Source organism: Penaeus japonicus, unplaced genomic scaffold, assembly GCF_977035675.1.
Source record: "Penaeus japonicus unplaced genomic scaffold, GWHDUDI00000001_assembly GWHDUDI00000040, whole genome shotgun sequence".
Taxonomy (NCBI): Eukaryota; Metazoa; Arthropoda; class Malacostraca; order Decapoda; family Penaeidae; genus Penaeus; species Penaeus japonicus.
This window is the reverse complement of record NW_028234442.1, coordinates 383,969-391,468: the sequence shown is the minus strand read 5'-3', so window position 1 is coordinate 391,468 and position 7,500 is coordinate 383,969. Positions and strand designations below refer to the sequence as shown.

Genomic DNA, 7,500 nt, shown 5'->3' with positions numbered 1-7,500 from the left:
CAACATCTTGCCTTTATTACTTTATTATTTTTTCATATTACATTATTTAAGACAATATTAGTGATTAACCCTAATGTAAGACTTTGAATGTACAAAGTAAGAGCTAATATGAAAGGCTTAGAGTGAGTAGCAAACATTAATTACCATAGTGATTATTACAATGTTACTGATATCACAATTACCTGCATCCGCAAAAACGGAATATATGAGAGCGATTGAGTGAGTCTACTGGCTGCAAAAGGCTCCGCAAAGACCACTAAGAGACATGTCCATTTCGTATGCCATTGGGAATTAATACATTCATTTCTAAATCAATAGACATATATATACATCAATATATATATATATATATATATATATATACATATATATATATATGCACACACACACACACACACACACACACATATATATATATATATATATATATATATATATATATATATATATATATATATGTATTTATATATACATGCATACATATACATATATATAGATACACGATTGTATATTCATATTCATATTTATGTATAGATTGTTGAGGGTTTGGGTTATTTCTTCCGTTACTCCATCTAGTTCTTTCAAAATATCCTTTATATTTGATGGCTTATCCAAGGTCTTATAATAAACACCAATATATTCGCACTATAAACATATATTCACAAATATATACAACATACTAAAGTAAAATAATATGCGATACAATAATCGGGGCATAATTCCAAGGAGAGTGGCGAAAGAGCGCTTCTGTGGACAGCGCAATCTTCCACGAGTTTTCAGTAATATCGAAGGCTATAAGTGGACAGCCTTCTTACAATATTCAGTACTCTCAATTGCAGGAATAAAAATAAAGAACAGCAGCCACCAGCTCAACCACGACAGATCATAATGTCGGGGTCAGCAATCACTTGCAGGTGTTCACAAGGGTTTTCGGTAATAATAGGGGAGGTGAGGTGGTGCGGAGATCGGAGCTAAGTGAGGTGGTTAGAGCTTGAGCGGCTAGCCAGCTAACCTCGCTTTGAAGCTTCAAAACTGATTCAAAGCTGAACTACAAAATTCATACGAACACTCATGAACACACACACTCAACACACGCACTCATTTATAGTTTATAACGTATATACATTACATTGTGTCATACAGTGAAAATAAACCCTGTACATACATATATATATATATACATATATATACATATATATATATATATACAGTATATATATATATATATATATATATATATATGTGTATGTATGTATGTATGTTTATATATAATACGTTTTTCTTTGTATTGACGAATATATCATTAACAAAACCCTCTTTAAAAAAAGAAAGAAAAAAATATAACAATGCTTGGGCAAAGTTATCTGAATGTCCAGCAACGGGATGTGGTCTGCGCATGCTAACACCCGCGACATACATGCATATAGAGAGAAACACTCTCCCACATACACACATGAATCTTTCTTGCGTGCCTGTGTGAGTGTGTCTGTCCTGTTAAAATCCTGTGTCAGGAGTGGGATTCGAACCCACGCCCGGAAGACCGGACTGCGACCTGAACGCAGCGCCTTGGACCGCTCGGCCATCCTGACTTATCTTATTCTACTTTGATATAAAAGAAAACTCAAAAGCAAGAAGAAGAAAATGCAAGGCAAAGTAAGAATAGTCACAGAAATATTAATGATGATAAAATAATAATGATGATATCCATTAAAGTGGTAATGGAAAATTGATAATGGTTATAACCATGATGATAATCCCAAGACAGGTAATTGTAGTAGTAGTAGGAAATGATAATGGTAATGAAAATACCAATAATATTAACAATAACAGTAATAGGGTAATGATAATGATGGTGATGGAAGTGATTATGACAATCAAACTAATAATAATGATAGTAATGATAATGATAATAGCGATAATGTCAATAATTATGATAAGTCTATCACTAATACCGTAGTTACCGAGGAAAGCTTATTTCCTACAGTGGACTGCTGGGTCCAGTTTCTAAATTTCAATATAGAAAAGAAACAACATTTCGACACTATTTTGTCTTCGGTCACTAAATGCTTCTTCCTGACTGCTTCCGCCTGGAAACCCCGGCGCCACACAGCCCTGAGCTCAGAAGAGGATGAAGTGTTGATCCGGATGAGCGGAGTGTGGCTGACGAGAGAAACCCATACGACCCCAACCAGAAAGATCTCAACCACTTGGTCGGAGACCTTGGTCTCACAGCGTCTGTTGCCAAGCCCTTGACGTCCAGACTCAAGCAGTGGCGCTGGTTATGAAAGCGTGCATGTTGCAAATCAGAAGAAGCGTCACAGTCTATTTCACGCTTCTTCGCCCGTTGAGATGAGCTTTGCTTCTGCCACAATGTGGTTAATTTCAGAAATATTGTTGTCCTGGTGAGAAAAGCAAAGTTTGAAGGAAATATTGGCCATATTCTTTCCTTCTAAGAGTTAGCAAACAGGAAATAACAGTTGCTATCCAAGGACAACATAATCTTCACCATACTTTAAGAGAATCTGTTATTAGAATTACACAGGGAAAGCAGGCTACGAATGATAAATATAAATAAAGATAAATAAACAGGTATATATTGATGTTTAACACACAGATACACACACACGCACACACATACATACATATATATATATATATATATATATATATATATATATATATATATATATATATATATATATGATGGCGACTTTAATCTAATCTTTCAGCCATGGGCATCATATTTTGCATTTCATGTCATATTTGCATGATATGTATGATGAACTTAATACACCACTTTTAATATTAAAATGTTGAAGATTGAAAGGACTAGTGTGTTTGAAGTGCTCAGTCAATTGAAATAATAAATTTGGGATCTCTTAATACCTATACACTCGTGTATGAGACTCCTTAAGGCTCACACCCTGTTTTCATAACGCAGCAGCAACAAATAATAAGTCTTGTGACACCAGAGCTACCCTGGTTTCGGGGCCTCTGGTCTTGCTCGGCATTGTTGCTTCTGAGTTTTCGTAGCGTAAATTAGTCGAGTAAACGCTGGTTTCAGACTTTTTTGCACTTCTAGTGCCTTGCCTGCACCTTCAGTGCTTTGTTTTTGAAGGTAGCACGAGACTACAGTAGAGTAGTCAGCCCCCACCCCAGACCCGCAGCTCTCTTCTACTCCAGGGTAGCCCTTACGGGCTGACCCCTGGGTAGGGAGGCCCAGTAGTCTGGGGCGTCCTTTGGGCGCAACTTTTCTCTCCTCCTAAATTTTTTCCATATTTCTGTGTGACTTTCCTGAGCCTACAGGAGTCTCCTTGTGAGCTCCTGTATTCGCTTGGGGGGTGGGCATTAACTTACCGTCCCTCGCACTAGGCAGGTTCGGCGGTAGGAAGGTGCCTTACATACAACTCCGATCCCTTAGTTGGTACTGGAGAACGCAACCAGGCTTCCGCTAAGGGGGGGTGAGGACGCTTAACAGAAAGACTTGTTTTATTTTATCCTCTCTTAGCTATTGGGATTAGGTTGATCCAACAGTTAAGGGAAAAGGTAGTCCCCTCAGGACAACGGGCTTTGGCCCAGGGTTCGGACCTGGTCCGATACCCAGTATGATTGACTCCCCGGCTACCCTTCCTCCTCCCCAAGGAGGAGGGGCGACTCAGAACTCTTCTAAGACCACTAAGACTAATAATGGAACCCCGACCAATGACCGACCCAGACGACACATTGATATCCCTCCCCAGAACGCAAGGTGCGAGAACATCTTATGCATGAATGAAAATCAATCCTTGCAGAATGTCAACCCCTTTATCATTAAGAAGGTCCTTGCTGGTCAAGTGGAAGGCGTGTTTGATTTTGTACGAAAATTGCGAGATGGCAGCCTCCTTGTTAAAGTACAATTTAAGTCTCAGATTTATGATTTATTAAAGCTGACGCAAATTCATGACATTACAGTAAAAGTAACTATTCCTGTTGGCCCAAATACCTATAAGGGAGTAATCTTTCACAGGGATTTGAGGACAATGGAAGAAAGTGAAATTCTTGAGGCCATGAAAGACCAGAGCGTAGTAGACGTAAATTGTATGTCAAAGAAAGATGGGAATGTGCGAACAAAGACCGGATTGTGTTTCTTGACTTTTTCTTCACCAAAAATTCCTAGTACTGTTAAAATCGGATATGAGATTGTTCAAGTAAGACCTTATATTCAAAAGCCAATGCGGTGTAATAGATGCCAAAAATTTGGACACACCTCATTAAGATGGATGGATAAGGACAGTAACAAATTCACTTGCGGTAAATGTACTGGAGATCACGATACCACTGAATGCACGGAAAAGACACTCAAGTGTGCTAACTGTGGAGGTCCCCATCAGTCAAGCTCTGCTGATTGCAGTAGCCTGAAGAAGGAGACTGAGACATTAGCATACATGAGAGAGCACGATGTTAGCTACCGTGAGGCCAAAAAGAAAGTGGAAGGTTTGACAAGCAAACCCAATACTTCTTACGCCTCAGCAGTAACCAACAATCTTTCCAGTGCAATCAGTGTTAGTCAGCAGCTCGCAGTTAAAGACAAGGAAATTTCCGAATTGAAAGAAACAGTAAAGGACTTGATGAATCAGGTTAAAGAAGTGAATAAGACAATTAAAGAAATTGCTGAATCAACCCAGCAAAAACAGCATCTTAAGGAGGTCGATACCAAATCACAATCCGGATCGCACCTTCTAGTCCAGGCGACCCCCACTAGAACTTCGTCTGGTGGTAGTTCTGCTCGTAAGAGCAGATCGTCCTCCGCCGGGCGTCTCTCTGGTGGAGGGGAGCAGGCCATGGAGACTACTGTCTCCAAAAATTCCCGAGAGAGGCCCTCGGGAAGCGAGGGAGAGGAGGAGGCGCCTCCCTCCCAAAAAAAGAAAATAAAAATCGGCGGACAAGGCACTTCCAAACCCCATAAAACGTAATCCACGCGTATACCATTATACAATGGAACTGTCGAAGTCTTAGATCAAAATTAAACTCTCTTAGATTATTAGCCTCGTCCTATGCTCCCGATATTATCGTACTACAAGAAAGCCATTTAAACGACCAAGTCTCTGACGAGGTCGTATCGCTAAGAAACTATCATCTTTGTAGAAAAGACCGAGAGGGAAGGGGTGGAGGCGGAGTCGCCATGTACATCCACCAGAATCTCCCTTTCATTGAAGTGACGATTAATTCTACTTTGGAACACGTCGCATGCAAAGTAAAATTCAATAACACGTATCTGACTATATGCTCAGCTTACTGTCCACCTGATAAAAGGTTAATCTATGATGAGCTTTTTGCTATGCAGGACAGTCTGCCAAACAATAAATTAATTCTAGGTGATTTTAATGCTCGTCATGCATCATGGGGTTCCCTGCGGGTGAATGGTAGAGGTGAGCAAGTAGTTAAGTTGATCAGCGACTCTGATCTGGTTCTTCTAAATGATGGTAGTCCAACGCGAATAGACGATAATACCGGTAATTTGAGCTTTATTGACCTATCACTGGTTTCCTCAACACTAGCAGCCAAGTGCCTGTGGCACACCATTGACGACTCGTTGGGAAGCTATCACCTTCCTATTTTTATTCAATATTCATGCGACACCACGAGGACGCCTTCAGCACCCAAATTTAACGTAAAAAGAGCAGATTGGGTCGCCTTCACAAGGAGCGTCAAGCTCGAAGTTGTTGGAGAAACCATTGATGATAAAGTAAACAGTGTTCAAAATTGTATTATAAATGCAGCAATGGCAACCATACCTAAGACTTCGACAGATAGCGTTAAGCATAGAGTTCCATGGTGGACACCAGATTGCCGCAGGGCGCTATGTGAACGAAATAGGGCCTACAGGCTTTTCCATAATAATATTACCAACGAGAACTTTCGCAAATACAAACAAGCGAGAGCTAGGGCTCGTAGAACAATCAGACAAGCCAAAAGAGACTCCTGGCGAAGCTTTGTCTCTACAATAAATAGTAACACCAAGTTATCAGAGGTTTGGTCCACAGTAAATAGAATCAATAGAAAAAAGTCATCAAATAAGATCAGAAACATTATTCATGAGGGAATTAATTATGATGAACCTAGAGACATTGCTAACACAATCGCCAGGCAGTTCTCTTATACAAGCAGCTCGGAAAATTACAACCCTGCATTCCTGACCACCAAGGAAGCAGCCGAGCTGCAACCAATTCACTTTGTCACAGGAGATAATTTTGATTACAATAAAGACCTTACAATGAATGAGCTTGTCCGAGCCCTAGAAGCCTGTAGAGGAACATCCCCAGGCCCCGATGAGATTCGATATGAGATGATAAAGCATCTTAATCATGTTGACATGATTAAGTTGCTAGAAGTGTACAATGATATTTGGAAAAGCCAGACTTTTCCAAATTCATGGCACTTCGCCCACATCATTCCCATATTGAAAGGAGGGGGAAATCCCAGATCCGCCATCTCTTACCGCCCAATTGCGTTGACAAGTTGCTTATGCAAGGTCATGGAAAGAATTGTTAATAGTAGGCTATTGCATTTTCTAAATACCAGGAATTTACTAGTTGACGAGCAGTGCAGGTTCCGAAAGAGACATCAAACTCTCGATCACCTAGTAAAACTGGAAAATCACGTTCATGAGGCATTTGTCAAAAATAAATTATTTATTTCAGTCTTTTTAGATATAGAAAAAGCCTACGACATGACATGGCAACATGGCCTACTCAGAAAACTTTATGCTTTCGGATTACGTGGAAACTTGCCTTGTTTTATCCAAAATTTCATTTCTGACAGAACTTTTTTTGTCAAATTATTTTCCGACAACGTCACTTTCTCGGACATATTTGTCCAGGCAAACGGGGTCCCACAAGGAAGTGTCTTGTCACCAACTTTATTTCTATGTATGATAAACGACATTTTACCATCTCCTCCTCGAAATCTTAAATACTCACTGTACGCCGATGATTGTGCATTATGGCGCTCCAGCAATAATGCAGAGTTCTCGGCAAATCGGATCCAATTGGCACTGGATATGATTCATAACTGGGGCCTCCAGTGGGGTTTTAAGTTTTCCATTAGAAAAAGTATTGGCGTGGTTTTTACACATAGGAGAAAGCCCAACATCAGGCTAACTCTAGACAACCATCCAATACCTATTCAAAATTCAGCTAGATTTCATGGTCTACTCTTTGATAGTAGATTGAATTGGAAAGACCACATTGGTCAGTTAAAGAATAAATGTCAAAAAGCACTCAATTTATTAAAGTGCATTTCTGGACACAAATGGGGAGCTGATAGAAAGTCTTTACTGATGTTATATAAATCCCTGATTAGGTCTAAAGTAGATTATGGGTCAATCGTGTATGGCTCGGCAACGAGCTCAACTCTGAAAGGTTTGAATGTCGTGCAGAATGCGTGTTTACGCGTCTGTCTTGGAGCCCTTAAGTGCACTCGCATTGAGCGCCTAGAGGTAGAGTCGGGAGTACCTCCCCT

At 40.0% G+C, this 7,500-nt stretch overlaps 1 non-coding gene across 1 annotated transcript; it reads right to left on the bottom strand.

Annotated features, from left to right (window-relative positions):
* Positions 1-1,505: 1,505 nt before the first annotated feature.
* TRNAL-CAG (transfer RNA leucine (anticodon CAG)) lies at positions 1,506-1,589 on the bottom strand. The gene has a single exon. It is a non-coding gene; the product is annotated as a tRNA-Leu (tRNA).
* Between the last annotated feature and the right edge of the window lie 5,911 nt (positions 1,590-7,500).